Source organism: Mustela nivalis (assembly GCF_964662115.1).
Source record: "Mustela nivalis genome assembly, chromosome: 10".
In the NCBI taxonomy this organism is placed as follows: Eukaryota; Metazoa; Chordata; class Mammalia; order Carnivora; family Mustelidae; genus Mustela; species Mustela nivalis.
In genome coordinates this window covers 101,733,995-101,753,102 of record NC_139029.1, presented here as the reverse complement: position 1 = coordinate 101,753,102, position 19,108 = coordinate 101,733,995, and positions in this window count along the sequence as shown.

Here is a 19,108-nt window from a genome sequence, read left to right as displayed (position 1 = left end):
TGAGACTTTTCTGAAAGGACAGAAATCTCTGGAGCCTTGTCATTTATTCCTTTTTGCTTTTTTTCTTTTTGGCTCCCATACAATACCTAGTGCTATTTTGGAAGCATTTTGGAAGGTGAGTGGAACTGTGTGGGCAGATCCAGTGAACTGTCCAAATTCATTAAACTAAATTATCTGCTGCTCAAGGAGAGTGCTTCGGTAGCTGAATCCTATCATCCCAAACCAGCCTTAGTGCCCCTTCTCAGACCCTCTATAACCCATCACTTGTCAGAGACAGGCTGTGACCACTGCTTTGGGTTGAACAAAAGGCAGTGGGAGGCAGAGCCCTGCATGGGGGAGAGAGGACTAAATTCCCAAAGAGAAGCCCCACATCTGCCCCCAACCCCTGGCCTGACAAGGCTGAGCTGCCGGGCCACAGCCCTCGGCCACATCAGTGGTCCAGATGGTGCCTTCCTATCACAAGGCCTGATGGAGAGGGCTCCCTTCCCCCCACTGCAGCGCTGAGCCTCCTGCCCTAACTCCCAGGCTCTCCTTTTTGTTCTCATTATCTTCCCCTCCCCGGTGCTGGTCTTTGTGTCTGGGTCTGGCCGCCAGAGAGCCCTAAGTATTCGTCTTGCCGTTTTTTATCAAGGAGCCTGAGCCCATGTTGTCCGAGCTCTGGGTGGTAAGGAGGGAAGGGCAGAGATGGACGGATGAAGTTGTTGATTCAGCTGTCAGTGCTTCCTCTGGGACAGGACTCCGGACGACGCAGGAAGCAAAGCCCTTTCCCTCCTCCATTTCCTCCTCCCCCAGGCTCAGTCCATCTCCTAGTGCAGGAGCCCCATCCCTCCCTGAGGCTCCTGGGATCCTCCACTAACTGTTCAGGTCAAAACGTGCTCCTTTTGAGATTTGTTGAGATGTCTGTCCCAGCCTCTGGACCTGCTGTCCAGCCTCTCTGTGGCTGCCTGGGCAGGGCAGTGTGGTCCAAGAGCTCTGCTGCGTATGTGGTGTGTGTGTGGAGGGGGGGGGGTCCTGCACCCTCTGCATCTATCACTGTCTCCTCGGCCCCAGCAGACTGGAAGCTCCCTCCTTTTTTACCCCCGCTACCAGCCACCACCGAAGCCGACAAGCTCTCCTCTGCCTGCTCTTTAACTTCTGCTCTCACAATGCAGAGCTTAAAAGATTAAATCTTTATTTATGGATTTAATAACACCGCAGAAGAATTATAAATGTGGAAGCCAATGTATTACTTTAAAGGGCAGACCTCTCAGCACTGGCTTTTCAGAACATGGGATCTAACAATGTCTAGAGTTGGACACCTCTCCAGAGCCCTCCAGAATGACCCCCAGGGGTCTGCCCCGCCGTCCAAACCCCACCTTCTCTGAGGCTGGACGCCCACACACCCTGGGTGGCCCAAGGGGGAACAAATCACATTCTCTCTCCTGGGGATTTAGAATTGCAGATCAGAGATGTTAGATCTGAGAAAGTGTTTGGAAGCATCTTTTGGCCTGCTATGGAGAGGCGGCAAGAGCCAGATGCAGAGGGGAAAGGAAGAGGCGGCGGGGGGCAAGGCCAAGGCCCCTCGAGAAGAGGCCGCTGAGGGCCTGTCCTCTCCCTACCCATCTCCCCTGTGCTCCCTTTCTTGTTTGCTTTTCTTTTCTTTCTTTACCTTTTGCTTTTTTTCTCAGTATGTTTCTTCTCAAGTTATTTCTCAAGTTTCTATTTCATACAACATGAAGACGGACAACCCCTCATCCTCGACCAACCTCCCCACCGAAAACATTCACCCTGTCCCATGGACTGCTGGGCAAGGGGCCCTGCCCCTCTAGGATACCAACCCCCCCCCTTGACCCAGAGGACACACCAGGAGAATGAAAGAACTTGTGTAGCCTGTCATGCCCCATCCCCATCACCACCTGGATGGTGGCACGGTTCCGCTTTCCTGCTGTGTTCATTCGTGGTGAGCTGTGTCTTTCTTCAACCTACTGTCCTCTGCGGCTGCCGTCCATATTAGAAAGTGCACAGACTGCAGAGTCTGGCAGGCTTGGAGTCAGAGACTCTAGTCTGCCACTTCCTGCTGTGGTGCCTTGAGCAAGTTCCTCACAACTTTTATCTATAAACTAATAGGATCTGCCCAACAGGGCTGTTGCTGAGAGGATTAGAGCCGATTATAATGGAAACTCTCGAGCAGTGCGGACAATTTCGGGGTTGGGCTCTAAAATCTCACTTCCTTGGAGTTTCCACTCCCACCCCGCAGAGTCAGGGGCCTTTTCTCTGGGCCCCAATTTACCCCGGGCACATCCCAGCTTTGGCCTGTATCACCATACCCTGTATCTTTTTTTTTTTTTTTAAGATTTTATTTATTTATTTGATAGACAGAGATCACAAATAGGCAGAGAGGCAGGCAGAGAGAGAGGAGGAAGCCGTCTCCCCAGTGAGCAGAGAGCCCCATGCGGGACTCGATCCCAGAACCCTGAGATCATGACCTGAGCCGAAGGCAGAAGCCTTAACCCACTGAGCCACCCAGGCGCCCCAACACACCCTCTGTCTTGCTCATCTTTGTGTCCCTAAGGCCTCATCAAGAGCCTGGCTCATAGATGGGGCCCTGTAAATACTTGTTTTCAGGTTGCCCCTGTTAGACTGCACACCCTCGGAACCTGGGGTGTACCTGTCTCCTAGCTTGGGACATCGTAAATGTTCTCAGCGGCATTCTTCATTTCAGCTGGACAAAGACCGGCTACAGAGAAACACGGAAAGCAGTCTCCTTCAATGGCAGAACATGCTGGCCTTCCCACATGACAATTCTAGCTCCAGCATCAAAAGGCAAAGTCTCACACTAGGCAAGTTGTGACCACAGGGGAGGAAGGCAATAAAACTACAGAAGGTAGTGGAAGCTTCTGGTTCAGCAGCTGGGTCCTGGCAAGGGTTCTGGAGCAAGGAAAGCTGCTCCTACCCTAGCCCTGCCCCCCACGGCTTGCCCCGTACTTCACCTCTGCGGGCCTCCGTTTTTTTCATAGATTGTGGGTAGTTGTACCCATTTCACAGATTACTGTGAGGACAGAATGGAGCAATTTCTATAAAGCAGTGAGCCCAGTGCCTGACACATAGTACATGTTCAATAAGTGTCATTCTTGTTATTGTTAGTAATGTCACCATGATTGTAGAAGTCTTTTCAGAGAGCAAAGAGCTCGTGCATTTAATCTCTGATCTTTATAACAATTCCACAAGAGAAGCAGGTCTCGGGAGCCTGAGGGGTCTAAGACCACATGGCTAATAAGTACTGAAGCAGAACCATGTCTTGGAGGTTGCTTGAGGAGTGGAAAGAGCTGGAACTCTCCACTCAGGCTGAGTTCAGATCCTGGCCCGGCAACTCCCTAGCCTCAGCCTGAGCATACCAATTCTCTGAGCTTCAGGGAATGTTACCTACCCCAGAGCTGGCGAGGAATGCAGCCAGCAGAGCCAGGAATGCTCATTCCCAGGGCTGATTTTTCACTGTCTTCTTGCGAGGAGTATGCTGGTGGCTATCTCTGGTTGACAGGGATCCTGCACCTGCCCCCTTTTCTCTGTGCCTAAACAAAAGCTACCAGCAGTAATGCGTGTGTTTGGTTTTTTGGGTTTTGCTCGTCTTCCCCCCGCCTCTTTTTTTAATGTAGAACTCCCAAGCTGCCTTTTTCCTTCTACCATATTTTGTCTCAAAGGAACTTTAGCTGTTCAGCATGGGTGCCTGGTAGACATCACTACTGACTTTTATGACTTACCCTGTTGTTGACTTTGACAGATCCTTTCATGCCATTGCGGGTGCACGTGGTCATACAGATATTTATGATTGTTCAGTTACACACGATTTTTGTTTTGTTAGCTGCTGAATGTTGTATTCCAGACCGGGAAGTCCGTGCCATTGTCAGGTGTGTGGGCTGTTCCCTGTCTATTCTGCTTGCCCTTTTGGAGGAAGAAAGATAGTGCAGAGAGAGTGCAAGGGAGAGAGGAAGATCCAGCTCGTCGGTGTGACTGGTCCATGTGGCTGAGTGTCATGAACCAGACATGAACCCCTCTGAGCCTCAGTTTGTTCATTTGCAAAACAGGATTCTGGGGCCCCGGGTTACCACCTCATGGGACCCTTGAGGATCAAGCCATAAGGCATAAAGCTTTTAGCGCCCCCAGGAAGGAAACTTAGGAACCGCAGAGTTTGGCTCCCTCATGTTACAGCTCAAGAAACTGAAGTCCAGAACCTTTTGAAGGTGAGGACCATACTTTATCCATCTTGCTATCCCTGGGTCCAGAGTCAGGTGCATCCTGGACGGCCAATAAATATTTTGCAAATGAGTGAGTGACCAGTTAGCTCTCAGTAACCTATCTAATGGTTGACCTCTCTTGATGTCTTGGAGTTGTCATCAACATTAATTCCTACACTGGGCTGCCCTGCCTTGATGCCTTCGGAACCACTATGCTGAATAGAATGTGGCTACTGTGCTTTTCCACGTATGTTTCTTCTCTTAACCTCTCTCACTGTCACCTGTCAGTTCTTCCTGTAGCCACTGGATCCACTCGGAGGAATCTGCATCACCTTCTAATTGCTGTCCCCTCTAGGCTGGGACAGAACTAGAGTGGAGGGCTTTGAAAGATTTAAAGGGGCACCCGCACCGGGTACCATGATGGGAGTCCCAAGGAGTGTGGCAGAATATTCCAGAGATCAGAAACACAGCCTCTTCTAGGCTGGACGTGGCGTGAAGTCATCTGGTCTCATCCCCTCAAGACATACAAATATCTTCTTACTCACTGTGCCCTTTCTACACCTGGAGTGATTAGTTTACCGTCAGTGGCTGGTACTGGCTGGGCAGTGCGCTTGTTTCTGCCCCCTGCAGTCTCTACCCAGTGACCTGGATTCTCAACTCCTTTTCTCTCCCCACCCAGGGGAGGGAAACACACAGAGATGTGGATTTCTCCTCCCATTTCTGCCTATGCCCTAATAAACTCCCTTCTCTTCCTCCTCCTGTCCTTGCCAGCCCTCCTTAGTCCTGACCGGGGTGAATTATTTCTTGCTGTCGCAAACTAGTAAAGGGATAAACTAGGAGCACTCGCTTAATAATAATTCAGGAGGTGAGGAGAGACATAGGGGAAATGTTAGTCATATCACTGGATTTTAAATCGAGATAGGAGTAATCTCATTTCTATCAAACTTCAGTATTCAATTGAAAGCCTGTAAATTGCAGATAGGTTATCAGCCGTAAATTGGGATTTATGTTCTGTGGGTTTTTTTAATGAGGGCAAATCAGGCAGCTCGACACTTGTACTGATTCACGTCTGGAAAGCCCCAGCTGGCTCATCCTCGCCGAGGGCAGTGCGGTGGAAGCGCTCAGAGCAGACGTCGGGGTCCACTGCATTGGCGGTATCAACACCTCCCTCCCGGGGACAGGGTGATGACTAAATGAGATAACGTATGTGAAAGGGCTTTGTAAATCATAAAGCACGCAAGTGTATACAAATGCCAGCTGCTCACAAGAACCATTTCTAAATTAGCATAGATGTCTCACGGCTGTGCTGGGTTTCAGGCAGTCAAGGGCCAGCAAGAGGGAGCAAAAGGGTGTTATACAGATGAGAAGTTGTAATTAGGGGTGTCGATTATTAGCAACAAAGGGAACTTACAGATATCCCAGACTCTAAAAGGGGCTCTGAAACGCTCTCTTACCTGGACCCTGTGTGGGATCGCACGGCTGCGAGTGGTCATCAGTAGGCAGGGAAGACAAAGCCAAAGATGGTGTTCCGACGGCACAGTTCAGAACACATGAGAGAGTGGAGCGGGACCCAAAGTCTAGTTCCCAGAGCAGGAAGAAAATTGGGGTGAGACACAGGTCCAAGATAGGAAGGCCCTGAGACGCGCTGTGGCCCGAAGGGAGCCCACGTGAGAGGTAGCATCTGTGGGAACACTTCAGTGTCAGAGCCAACTGGACAGTGGATTAATTAAGAACATAATGAATATTGACGAAGTATTTACTATGTGCTGCATGCATATTCCCAATATTGGGTAAGACAGACATGGACGTCTTCACGGACTATGGACGGGGGTTTGACGGGATGATTCAACAGGCAACCATGTCACCTTATGGTGGGATTATGGGAGAGGAGGACCTTCCACCCTAGCCTTGCCTTGGGAGGGGGGGAGCTTCTGGAAGCTTCTCTGTCTGAGCCAGAGGGACACCCCACCCCCACCCCTGCAGGCTCCTCCGCACACCATTGGCACGGCTGTCATGACCACTCGGCCGGCCCATTGCAAGAGGCTCCCAGTTGACCTCTTTGACTATGAGTCTTTCCCAGTGCCTGCACACGGGTCACATGTCTCACTGTCATTATTTGTGACTGGACCCATCTCCCCACGTGAGCTGTGGAACAGCCCCTGTCTGCGGGGAAGCAGCCCCCAGACAGCCGGGACAGAAACTGCCTCTCTGCCACGTGCTCCAGCGTGAGGGGTGTCTGCCAGAAACAGAAAGATGCACAGGCCGAAGGTGCAGAGGTAGAAAGCAGGGTCTTAACCATCCCGGGGCTGTCCCCTCCTCCCAGGGATATTCTCCATGAGCTTGAGAGGCCAGTGTGCCCCCTCCTTCCCGCAACGAGGCTTTTTCACAGGTGTCCGCGCTCCAGAAGCAGCAGCTCCTCTTCTGAATGGAAAATGTGCCAAAGGCCAGTAGCCAGAGGGCCGGAACCCAGAGACCATCTTTGTTTCACACACTGTTTTCTCTGCGAATCTTCTAGTAACAGGGGCCTTGTTGCCCGGCTTCCATCCATCGCCCACCCCCAACCCTCGTCAGCCTAGATTCACTGGGGGGCGGCCTCTAATTCACATTTGCCTCAGGCTGCAGCTTCTGTTGGGCCCTCACCCCTGGGCTGGGCCACCAGCCCTTATAGTTATTCAATAATTACACAGAAATAATGAGCAGCAGCACCGTCTACCTACCCTGTGCACACACTGGCCATGGCCTGAGTGCGGCAGTCTCCACGCTCAGAACAATGGATCCCACCAACAGATATTTCACAAGAGCCAGGCTTCGTGCTGGGGGTCAAGGAGGACTCCGTGATGAGCAGACGGTTCAGGTGAAGCAGGGGAGCAGGGAGGTGTTGCAGGCAGGATGATAAACAGGCATGCTTCCCTCTGCTACCCAGGCTTCCCGAGGGGTTAAAGAGCTGTGCCTTAAGACAGGGTCCTTGGTAAGATCTCCAAGGAGGAAACGGTTTTTCTCCAACGAGGGAGATTTGAAGAGGCTCCGTAAGGGGGTGAGATCTGAGGTTGGCCTTGGAGGGAAGACAGGACCTAGAACAGGTTCTGGAAGAAGGGACTAGTGTGAGCAAGGGTGTGTGTGTGGGGGGATGCGTCGGCTCAGGCCTGGTCGGGAAATAGCCACTAGGCTAGTTCTTTGAGAATATAAATTGCCTCTAACTGCCCAATAGGTTTAAAGCCAAAAGGACTAGAAGGATTTGGGTTGATCTCAGGTTTATGTAAGTAGGTACAACGAAGTGCGTCTGCTGCAAAAGATGAGTCTTCTTAGGCCACGTAGGTAGAAGCCCAGCATTAGTGTGAAGGTTGGGGAACAGTCTGGTGTCGCTCTGCTGTGGTTAGGCTGGAGAAGTTGTGTTGCCTTCTGTCCCAGGGCAGAGGATAATTACAGTTGCTCCTACTTACTGGAGGTCTGCCATGGGCGAGGCTCCTTTGAGACATTAGCATGCATTCTTTTGATTTTGATTCTGATTATTTGTTAAAATTTATTTGTTTATTTCAGAGAGAGTGCGCGCGAGGGAGCGGGAGGAACAGAGAGGCAGAGAGAATCCCAAGCAGACTCCACCCTAAGTGTGGAACCTGAAGAGGGGCTCAGTGTCATAACCCTGAGATCATGACCTGAGCCAAAGGCAGAGGTTTTAACCCACTGAGCCACCCAGGTGCCCCAGCATGCATTCTTTTTAATCCCAACAGCAATCCTGAAAACTAGATCTTTTTTCTTAAGATTTTATTTGTTTAGTCATGAGAGACAGTGAGAAAGAAAGAGAGAGAGGCAGGGGCAGAGGGAGAAGGAGGCTCCCTGCAGAGGAGGGAGCCTGATGTGGGACTCGATTCCAGGACCCTGGGATCACAACCTGAGCTGAAGGCAGATGTTTAACCAACTGAGCCACCCAGGTGCACCAAACTAGATATTATCTCCATTTTACATGTAAGAAAACTGAGCCTCCAACAGATTGTTACAGGCCAAGTTCCCTGGGCAATGGAGTGGCTGACACCTACTGAGAAGACCTGTGGGAAATAAGAGCACGGCCTTCAAATGTCTGAAAGGTCACCTAAAGGAAAAGGGATAATGCTTGTTTTATCCGGCCCCAAAGTGTAGAAAGAGGCTCTCAGTACATGTTAGTTGCACAAAAAGAGAGTTTTACTTAACAAAAGGAAGAATAGTCAGTCCTGTGTCAGAATGTTCTGTGCTATGTTTGGCGGTAGTGAGGTCTTTGTTCCTGGAGGTATGCAAGCAAAGGCTGGATGAATTTTGGGTGGGGCTTTACAGAGTATGCAAGTGTTAGGGGGGTGGAACTAGATGTTCCTTACGGTATTTTCCAACATTCAAACTTTGTTCCATTTTCCAGCAAGATAAAAAAGAGGGAAAGTCAAGAGGGAAGAGGTTCAAAGAACTTGGGATGGCTGGCCTCGGGGCAAACCTCCTCATGGTGCATTTTAACAATGAGAGGGGTTCTTCTGGCCTTTGGGTGAGAGGTAGAACTGGGATCCTACCCGACCCCGCCCCTGACTTGACCTCAGATGAAGTCTCCTGGAGACGTTAGAGGAAGAAGAAATATAATGTGTGAATTTCTGCCTAAGCAACTCTGCATCTATTTTTCAAAAGCTCTGGCTCAGGCAGGTGTCTGGCTGTGGTTTGAATCTGATTTGTTTGCATTTCTGCAGCAGGCGGCCTCTGTGACTGGCTGCAAAGGGAGAGATTTGCTTTGCACATAATTTAATACAAGGTTTAGTTAATGAGTTTGCTCCCCCTCAGACAAGGGGAATCAACATGCTTCTGCCAACCTTGCCTTCGCTTGGTCATTAGCTGGGTTGCTGCTCTGTGAGCCTTGTTAGTTTCATGTGATCACAATTCACGGGTGATTTGCTCTAACTCCTGATATTAAAAACCTCTGAGTGAGACATGCAGAATGAATAATGCTTTGTAGTGAATTTGTTAATGAATTTCCTCTCTGCTCCCCAAAAGTAGGGACTGGCAAAAAGAAAGGAGGGGCTCTTAGACCAGGGAAGGACCATAATATTCTGCAAATCAGAGTTCTTGATGAGTCTGGAGAGAAAGTAAGCAGAAATTGCTTTTCAAAAATAAAAAAAAACAAAAAAAACTCCACCACTTCTGTTCTCAGGAGGCACTGTCATTAATTTCAGGGTAGAAAATGGGTTGGCATCCTTCCGGTATCCTTAAAATAGAATAAGTAAGCAGTCACCTTAAGGGAAAAAAAGGAGGTTATGATCCAGGGTTTAAATAATCTTGGCTGGCTTCTGATTTGCATATATATGATAAAGTATGCCACTGTTCCAGAGGTTGATTGCTGGGAAAGTGGGCTCAGGAAAATGAAAATCTGTTCAGCAACAGGTGAGGAAGCAGTGTGACCTCCTGCCAGCTCCTCCAGGAACGGTGCAGGTCTGCAAGCCCTTACCTGCTGCGTCAGGCTGCCCTGCTCCAGACCAAAGACCGGGGCAGGCATCCTGGACACGTGATCCCAACAGCCGCACAGGGCTGCCCCTTAGAGGGCCCCACCCTTGGTATAATAATCCTCTGCTACTGCTGTCTCAAAAATCTTAATGTTCTTTATAGAATTTATTTATTTGAGGGAGAGAGAGAGAGAGATTGAGCACAAGCAGGAAGAGTGGCAGGCTGGGGGAGAGGGAGAAACAGATTCCCCATTGAGCAGGGAGTCCAATGTAGGGGCTCAATTCCGGGACCCCAGGATCAGGACCTGAGCTGAAGGCAGACAAGCCACCCAGGCGCTGCCAGGAAAACCTTACTTTTTGAAGAAGGTTCTTGCTTTCATTTTGCACCAGATCCTGCAAGTTATTTAGTTGGCCCTGCCAATGATTCTCTATCCATCAATGACCTGTCCTACGTTCATCTATCTCTTCCACCTCTGGTTTTCTCCAGAAGCAAAGTGATAAGTTCATTCAATGAGTATTGGATAAAGTATATGGCTGTCCTTTAGGAAGGTGGACAATTTACTGTTTTTGTCTGCTGACTGAAAAACATTGCATGCTCATTGTGGAAAATTTAAAAAGTACAAAGAAAAAAAATCATCCGGATACCCGTCTCCCACTCCCGCCCCCACCTTTAGAAGTAATTGGAGATATACTGAAATAATGTTTTGGAAATCGCTTTTAAAAAATTCTCAACATAGCATGAACTTTTCTCCCTACTTTTTTCCCCCCCGAGATTTCATGGTATTCTAGTGGCCCCCAAATACCATCATTTGTTCAGTCCCTTATGTTGAGTCATTTGTATTTATTATGAATAACACTTCAAAGAGAACACTCAACAGATTTAAGACAAAATGAAACAGACTGTTTTTCCTGGGGTAGATTCTTAGAAGTCAGGCTTAGTAAGACCTTTGGCACACATCACGAAATTCTCTCTGGGAAAAGGTTCCAGCGTACAGTGGGGAAGGGAGGCAGGAGGCTGGCGGAGGGCGCAGAAGAAATAACAGGACAAGGGAGCCCAGCGTGGTTTCTTTTTTTTTTTCTTTTCTTTCCTTTTCTTTTCCTTCCTCCCCAATTTTTATTTCAGTTCCAGTTACTTGATGAGTTTCTTTTCCCGTTCTGATTGCGCTCCACTGCCCTCAATTAGAAGTGAGCTACTTTCGCCTCAAGACCAAAACTCCTCCCTGGAAGAGGCTGGACCCTCCTTCCGGCCCCCACTGGCACTGCCCCAGGGGATCTGACCGCCCCGATGAGGGGAGCTGCCAGGAGTTGCTTCCCGCTCCTTGCTGTGGGACAAGGGCACTGTGTGCATGAACATTTTAGAGTGTCAGGCTTCGTCGACGGTCTGTCTGTATTCCTTCCAAAGTCTCTCCGGAAGAGGAGAATGGCATTCCAAGCTTGACATCCTCTACGAAGGGTCTCTGGTGAGAAAACGGAGCCTCCAAAGTCTGCTGCCCCCTGCCCTCTGCAGGTTCACCTCCACTGTAAAGGATCTTCATGTGCATTCACAGTACAAGTCTGCCCATAGCTGTCCTGATCATTTAGACTTGTTTCGGTGTGGGGGAGGGGGGATGGTGAGTGGTGGGTGTGTTTACTATGGAGGCCCCCCGCCTGTCTAAGTGGGGGGGGGGGCTACCATATGCTGTTGGTGGGGAGGGAGCTCTGGAGATCTCTTTGAAATGCAAATTGGGAAATATCCAGATGTTTCCACTCTGGGTCTGTGGCCAGGTGACTGCCGGAAACAGGCTCCTGCTAAGGGAGAGGGGAAGTGAAGAGGGTGTTCTGGACAGTGTGGGGTTGAAATGGCATTTAGACAGCAGCTGTTCAGGGCACCCAAGGGATCCTCAGCCCCTGCAGAGTCCGTGGCGGAAAGGAGAGGCCACAGGGGTCATTCTTGATGTTTAATGGCTGTGGTTCTTCTCTGCTTGGAAGACCTTCTCTTGCCTTGGCGATGTTTCCATATGCCGGAGACGCAAAATTCCTCAGTTACATCGTTTTCCCTGAACTTCTTTCTGCCTCTTCCCACAGTGCATTTCACCCTCAGGCTTGTGCAAGGCCCTGCTGGCCGCAGGGTCTGGTGGGAGGTTGCTTACACCCACGGACTGACCCACGCTGGGCTGGAGAGGCGGGGGCAAACCGCTGGACTTTTGGCTCCCTCTCCTTTGTCCAACCCCATGGGAAGAACAAAAGGCTCTGTCTCTGCAGACCACCACAAAGAATGTCCCCTGGAAGGAAACCACACTGCTGGCCGGCTGGCGGTGGAAGTGGCCTCTGCCTTTGGCTCAGCCCCAAGTCAACTTAGTAAACAAGACAGTCTTAGCTTCTGCACGTTCTCCAAGAATTGCTTCACTTTTGACTTCTCGACATGATAAGCTTTACCAAAGTTTTTACTCCATTTATAAAAATAAAAATTTATTTTGAGTCACTGTTTTTGCATACGTGTTTTCGGGAATCCTATGAGAAATTATTTCCTTTAAAGAGGACTGGACTAACGGTTTGAGAAATACTATCTCGTGCCTCTAATGAGAACAACTGTCTTTGCGAAGACCTTCATCAATGACAACCCCCCATGCAGCAGCTCATTCATGTCCTTCAACACTACTGCGACACAGGCATGGCATCACCATCTCCACCACCCCCACCCACTGTCCAAAAAAGGAGGAAAAAACCCTAACGCACAAGCCAGGAAGCTAAGATGCAAAAGTCTCATCCCAAAGCCCACACCTTCTTAATTTGAGTAGAATCCCCCATGAGAGGCATCGTTCTAAATGTGGAGATGAGTGTGGAGTGAAGTTACAAAAAATTCCAATGACACTGGAACATGGATTATGAACGCATGAGGGGTTATAACACACGTAACTGATAAAGGTCACGCAGTGATTTTTTTGCTGGTGCAAAATCAAACGCGAGGAGGTGCTTAAGAGCAGAGGAAAGAGGAATTCTAGCTTAATAGGTTTGAAGAACATAGGAAACAGAATCATTTCTTTTTAAGCTAAAATTTCAATGAGCTGCTACTGTGTGCAAAGTATTATGCCAACTGCTAGAGGTACAGAGATGAAAAGGACATGTCCAGCCTTCAGAATACTCTCTAGGGCAGCAGGATGAATGAGTGGGCAATGAGGAGGCAGTGGGGGAAAGCGCAGGAGTGGAGACTGAACGCAAGGTGGTACTTCCTGGGGAGCACGGATGTTCTCCTCCCCCTCCAAGGTCCTCGGGGAAGCTCCGAAGCAGTCAGAGGAGAGGATAGCAAAGAGGATAAATCCGGCATGCAGAGAGAGCAGCTGGAACAGAGGGTCAGAGGCAGTGGCCCACAGAGGGAATGAGAATCTGTTCCATATTACTGAAGGCAGGGGGTGCTCCTTACATAATGACTGCAGCGAGATAAGACAGGTGAGTCTAAGCTCAAATCACCCAATTTTTAAAGCCTCACCAAGGAAACTGACATTTTCTGGCAAAAGAGAAGACCTGGTAAAGGTGTTACGAATGGGAATGATGTGTTGTAGAAAGCTGACCCAAGCAGCACTGATGGGTGGGGCAGGCAGGGTGAAGGCTGGAGTCAGGGAGTCCAGCTAGGAGGCTACTGCAGTAACACAGGTGAAAAACGGGGAAGTCTCAGTTAAGGCTACCCACTGCACTCAGAGGAAAGACCAAAGCCATTGCAGTGACCTACCAACCATGCCCTTGCAGGCTGATCCCTTATTTCGGAGACCTCCTCTCCCACTCAGTCTTTACTGGTCCAGCCACACTGACCTGCTAGCTGCTCCTTGAATATGCCTAGCACTGACCTCAGGACCTTTGCACCTTCTATTTCTTTTCTCTGGAATGGTCTTCCTCCAGTCATTCACATGGTTCCCTCACTTATCTCCTTTAGCCTTTGTTTAAAATTTTCTTTTCCATGAAGACTTGTGAGTCATTTTACTTAAAATAGTCCTTCCACCCTCCACCCTCCACTATGATTGATTTTTTTCATCCACTACACTATATCCTTTGCTTATCTATTTTCTGTCTCCTTCAGTAGAATGGAGTTCTTTGAGGGCAGGGAAATTCCTTGAGAGCAGTATTGCTCGCTGCTGTCCGTGAAGTATCTTCTCAGAGCCTAGCACATACTAAATATCAATAAATATTGGCTAAATGAGTGAATTATTGAATTTATGGATGAACAAAAAAAAATCATGAAGGTAGGGGCAATAGCAGTGGGGTTGAGAAAAGGGGAGAGATGGAGAGAAATCTAGGAGATTTCTCACAGGACTTGGGATTGCTAAGTATGGATGAGGGGACAGAGAGGAATCAAGGATGACTCTCAGGTGTCTGGCTCCAACACTGGGTTAATGGAAAGTTATGGTAGTGGTTTTAAACTGTCTGATTGACTCCTTTGGGTGGACCCTTGGGGACTTTCTGGAGCCACTTCAGAGGCCAGAGAAGGGAGGAAGGGAAGAGCTCCAACCAGAGAAAATCCGTGTTTCTCTATTTGTTTTTGGTTTCCTTGTTTTGGTGTGAGTGAGAAAATAGAAAAATCCAAATATTGGTCTTTCCCCCACTTCTTGACACAGGGCTTCTGAACCCTCATAAATTCCTAAGTGATAAGAACACTAGAGGCATCTTTTGTTCTAACGAGGTAACTCTCGGTAGCCTCCCGGATGGCTCCTGGATGGGGGCTGTTCCCCAGAAAGACTAAGTTGAGTAGAAGGTTGGAGTTTTCAGCCCCACTGCCCATTTTCCAGAAAGGGGAGGGCGCAAGAAATGGAGTTAATAATTGATCATATCTATGTAATGAAGCCTTCACAAAATGCCAGTAGTGTGTGGTTTTCTGTCAGAGAGCTTCCAGATTGGTGAACACATTCACATTACCAAGAGGGTGAAGCACCCCACGTCCATGGGGGACCGAAGCTCCTGTGCTATCCTCTCAGACCTCACCTTACAACTCCTCCATTTGGATGTTAATCGGTATCCTTATCATATCCTTTTATATTACACCTGTAAACGTAACAGCTTCCTTGAGTTCTGTAAGCACTCCAGCAAATTAAACCAGAGAAGGCAGGTATGGAAGCTTCTGATTTGTAGCTGCGTTGTCAGAAGCACTGGGGACAGCCTGGCATCTGAAGCGAGGTGAGAGTCATCCTGTGGGACTGAGCCCTTAACCTGTGGGGTCTGATGCCATCTCCAGGTAGATGGTGTCAGAACTGAGTTAAATTGGAGGCCAGCCAGCTGGTATCGCAGACAATTGCTTGGTGGGGAAATGCCCCCCTCCCCACCATCTGTTGTCAGAAGTGTTCTGAGCGTGGTGGTCTTGTGAGAATAAAGAGGTACATAACATGGAAGACTGGGAGGTTTCTTTCAACCCAGTTTGGTTTAACTTCTAATACACTGAGATCAGAAATTATAATAGGTTACAGTTACTGAGTTCCTACCACGTTCTGGATATCAGGCTAGGTAAGCATTAAAAACTGGTTGATCGAGGCACCTGGGTGGCTCAGCTGGTTAAGCGGCTGCCTTCAGCTCAGGTCATGAGTCCCACATGGGGCTCCTTGCTCAGCGGGGAGCATGCTTCTCCCTCTTCCTCTGCCTGCCTGCCTGCTTCTCGCCCTGCTTGTGCTCTCTCAGTCTCTCTCTCTCTGTGTCAAATAAATAAAGAAATCTTTAAAAAACCTGGTTTATTACATTTCTTCTTCATGACATCTTGATAAGGCTGACACTAATCTATCATCCTCTTTCTACAGACAGGAAACTGAGGCAGAAGAGAGGTGAACCGACTTGCCTCCGGTCGCACAGCTGCTGTGGGCAGGTGGCTCCGAGCTGGAGGGGCGGTGCCTGCCCTGTTCCCGGCAGCCCGCCCGCCAATCAAGAATGGGGGCGGAGCCAGGTGGGGCGTGGTCGACTCAGGTTGGTTCCTTCCACGGTACAGAAACTGTTCCCAGTGGGAGGGTGAGCAGCTGGGGAAGTTACAGTACATGTTTTTGAAAATCTTACACAAAAGGACCTAAATCGGTCAAGAAGCCAGACTCCTCAAAAAGAAATTGGTCCGTTGGGGACCATCTGGCCCCATCTGAAGGGCAGCTGCTGACCTGGTCTTGCTGCCTTGCCACCAGGGAGTGTGGGCTCCAGGTTGCCTCATTTTCTAATAATAATTAAAACACACACACACACACACACACACACACACACACACACACACAACAGCAACTAGAAGTCAGTATTTTTGTGTAAAATCCTCTGACCTTTAAACGTTGCCAAAAGCCCCCAAAATACTGTGCCATCCAAACCAATAACCTCAGAAGGCCACATCTGGCCTTCAGGCCCTGATTTGTGTCCTCTGACAAGGATTTTTAACTTCTCTGGGTCTTGAGGATCTGATGAAAACTATAGTCTTTTCTTCAGGGGAAAAAATATGCCTCAAAAACCAAAAACTGTGGACATCCTTTGTGGGCATCTTTGTGCTCCCAGAATCATTCTTTTCTAAAGGTAAATGTTGTAGAGGCAGAAATGACAAGAGCTTCTCCTGAAGGGACCTGAGGCTCGGGAAGGTACAAGCTGACCCAGTCGCGGCACCTGGTGGTTCAGTTGGTTAAGCGTCTGCCTTAGGCTCAAGTCATGATCCCAGGGTCTGGGGATCAAGCTTGGCATTGAGTTCCCTGCTCAGTTGGAGAGCCTGCTTTTGCTCTTCCTGCCCTCTTGTGCTCTCTGTCATTATCTCTGTCTCTCTCAAATAAATAAATAAAATCTTAAAAAACAAAACAAAACAAGCTGACCCAGTGGTACTTGGTTGGGGTGAATCTTTCATCTGAATAAGATGGTGGAGTTTGGTGGGGTCAGCACTTACACCTCCATACACCCTGCTCCCATGCTCTGTACCCACCTTTCCTCCTCAGTCTTGGTTAAGTTCCTCCATGTCAGGAGGTATGGGTCAGGAAGGTTGACCCGAGGAGCAGGAAAGGGGCTGGGACGCTGGGACACTGGTCTGGATGCAACTGAGGCAAACTTGAGCAGGTATGGAGGGAGTGAGGAAGGCTTGATGCACAGGGAGCTTTTGAGCTGGACTTTGGAGGGTTGATAGAACTTTAAAAGACAGAATGGATAGTTTTCTGCTCTTGGGCAAGGAGGAGGGGGTGTGGATCTCAAGTAGGAATGCTCTATGTGCCAAGGTTCTCTGCAGCTAGGATAGGTATCCCATGCCAGATGCTCTCCTTCAGCCATGCCTGTGTCCTAGCCAGTCTCCTGAACTTTCACACGTGAATGGCAGCCCATCTCCAGCTCAGCCTATTAAAGAGAGAATGTGGACCTGCCCTCAGTTGGTAAGAAGGTGGAGCTGAACTACACATATTTGTCAGTTAGCATAACATTGAGCTCCCTGCAGCTCAACATTTACCAAATGCTCACAGGCAAAAAAAGTAGCATTCATAGACGCAAAAGACAGGCATTCCCATTATTCTGCTAGATTTCCTAGTCTTATCCTTGGGTAAATCAGACCTTCAGAGATCTTCAGAGAGCTGGATGACTAGACACATGATCTTGGTCTCTGGTTGGCTAGCTTGTTGGAACCGGCTTTCTCTGCTATGCACCTGGCCTAACAACGATGTGCTTAGAAGCACGGGAAGGGTGAGGTTCACTTTATCAGCAAGTTTCTACTTTTTGAATACTTGTGTGGCAGCATCCAGTGATCCTTGCCTCCCGGGGAGTCATGTCTTTATGTGGTCACCTTCCTCAGTGAATAGGGCTGACTGTGTAGCCAAGAGGATATATGTGGAAGGATGGAGCGTGACTTTCGCAGCTAGGTCATAAAAGATACTGTGGCTTCTGCCGTGTTCTTTCCTATACTGCCCACTCTGGGGAACGTTGGCTACCATGTTGTAAGGAAGCACAAACAGTCCTGTGGAGAGGTCCTGTGGTGAAGAAGGGATGCCTCCTGCCTCCAGTCCACGACACTGGGTCAGCTTTGTGAGTGAGCCTTCTTGGAAAGGATCCTCTGGCCCCAACTTCCGTAAGCTCCTTTTTTTTTTTTTTTTTTTTGGTATTCACTCTCACATCTCTAAATATCAAGCTTATACAGCTGCTTCCTGATTTTTCTGTTTTAGGCATTATCTAGTGATTTCCCACCTTTTCATTTTTATAGCAAGAACTACAAATTACCTCCAAATTTAGCAGCTTAAACCCAAAAAAGTCGTCTCTCACAAGTCCCTTTCTTCTCTTAATATATTATAGCATCAATTTGATCAACATTTATATTGATATTTGATGATTACACGAAGAGCACATAAACCCTATTCATAGCAGAGTTATTAGTTTTATTGTACTTTTAAAAAATACTGGATATAATTATTGCCCTGTCATTATGCTTAATTTCTATGAATCTATCATTATTTCATGCTGAACTTCCCCCTACTTGTCTAAACTCTTTAATACTCTCAAACATATCAGGTATTCTGTTGGTTTCCTCCCATGGAGACAGCCGTTTGGAGCCAGCTCCTGGAATGTTCTGGTGCTCTCCAGGCCTGCTGCCTGGCTAATACCCTGGGATTTGCCTGTATTTTCATGTTGGAAGTTCCCTTTGCCTCTTTTTTATTCTGAATTCTTTTGTTTTTTAATACATTTGTTTTTATTTAAAAGCACAGCAAATCGCATACAACATGTTTCCTCTTTATGTTAATTGGAAACTCAGGACTCAGTCTATGACCATTTAAAACAAAGGGTACAGAAACTAATGGTGATGGAATGTATTTTTGGCATTTTCACCTTACTCTTGGATTTACCCTCCTTCTTCTAATTTTGCATTTTCTTCTCATTTATGATCTATTTAAAAGAATCTTGTTATAGTCAGTGTATCTCTATTAACCATGTCAAATCCCTCTACCCACGAGAGACAAAAGCTAGGGTGTCAAAGTGCTGAATACAAGACAAAACTCTGGAGAAGGAGCCGAGAATCAGGGACAGAAAGGACAGAACACCAAAGCCAAAAGGACAGGGGTAAGCAAAAAATTGAGAGGTGGTTCCAGAGTTGAAAGGCAGGGTAAGTGGGGATAGGTTTAGACCTTAAAGAAGGCAGGCCAGTGTCCCCATAACTTAGGGAGGATTCCCAGCTTGCCCGTGGTCAGTACAGGCATCACGTTAAAGGCTATGGGATGCAGACGTCTATGTCCATTATAGGATGGAGTCCTTTTTCTGGTCCCCACTTCTCCTGGCTCTGGACCCCAGGCCTCCCTCTTGCTTCTCAGGCACCTCTAAGTTCTTGCCCTTACTGGAAGGAGTTGAGGAAAGGATGAGACAGGACAGACTTCACAGTAATCTCAGTAACAGATGCCCGTCTCAGTTTACAGGTTGCAGGGAGCTATGCGTGTAGTATCACTTCATGAGAGCTGGGAAAGCCACTGCCTCTCGGGGAGCAGGTAAGCCTTCTCCTATGTGTGTGAAGCCTGGCCTCCC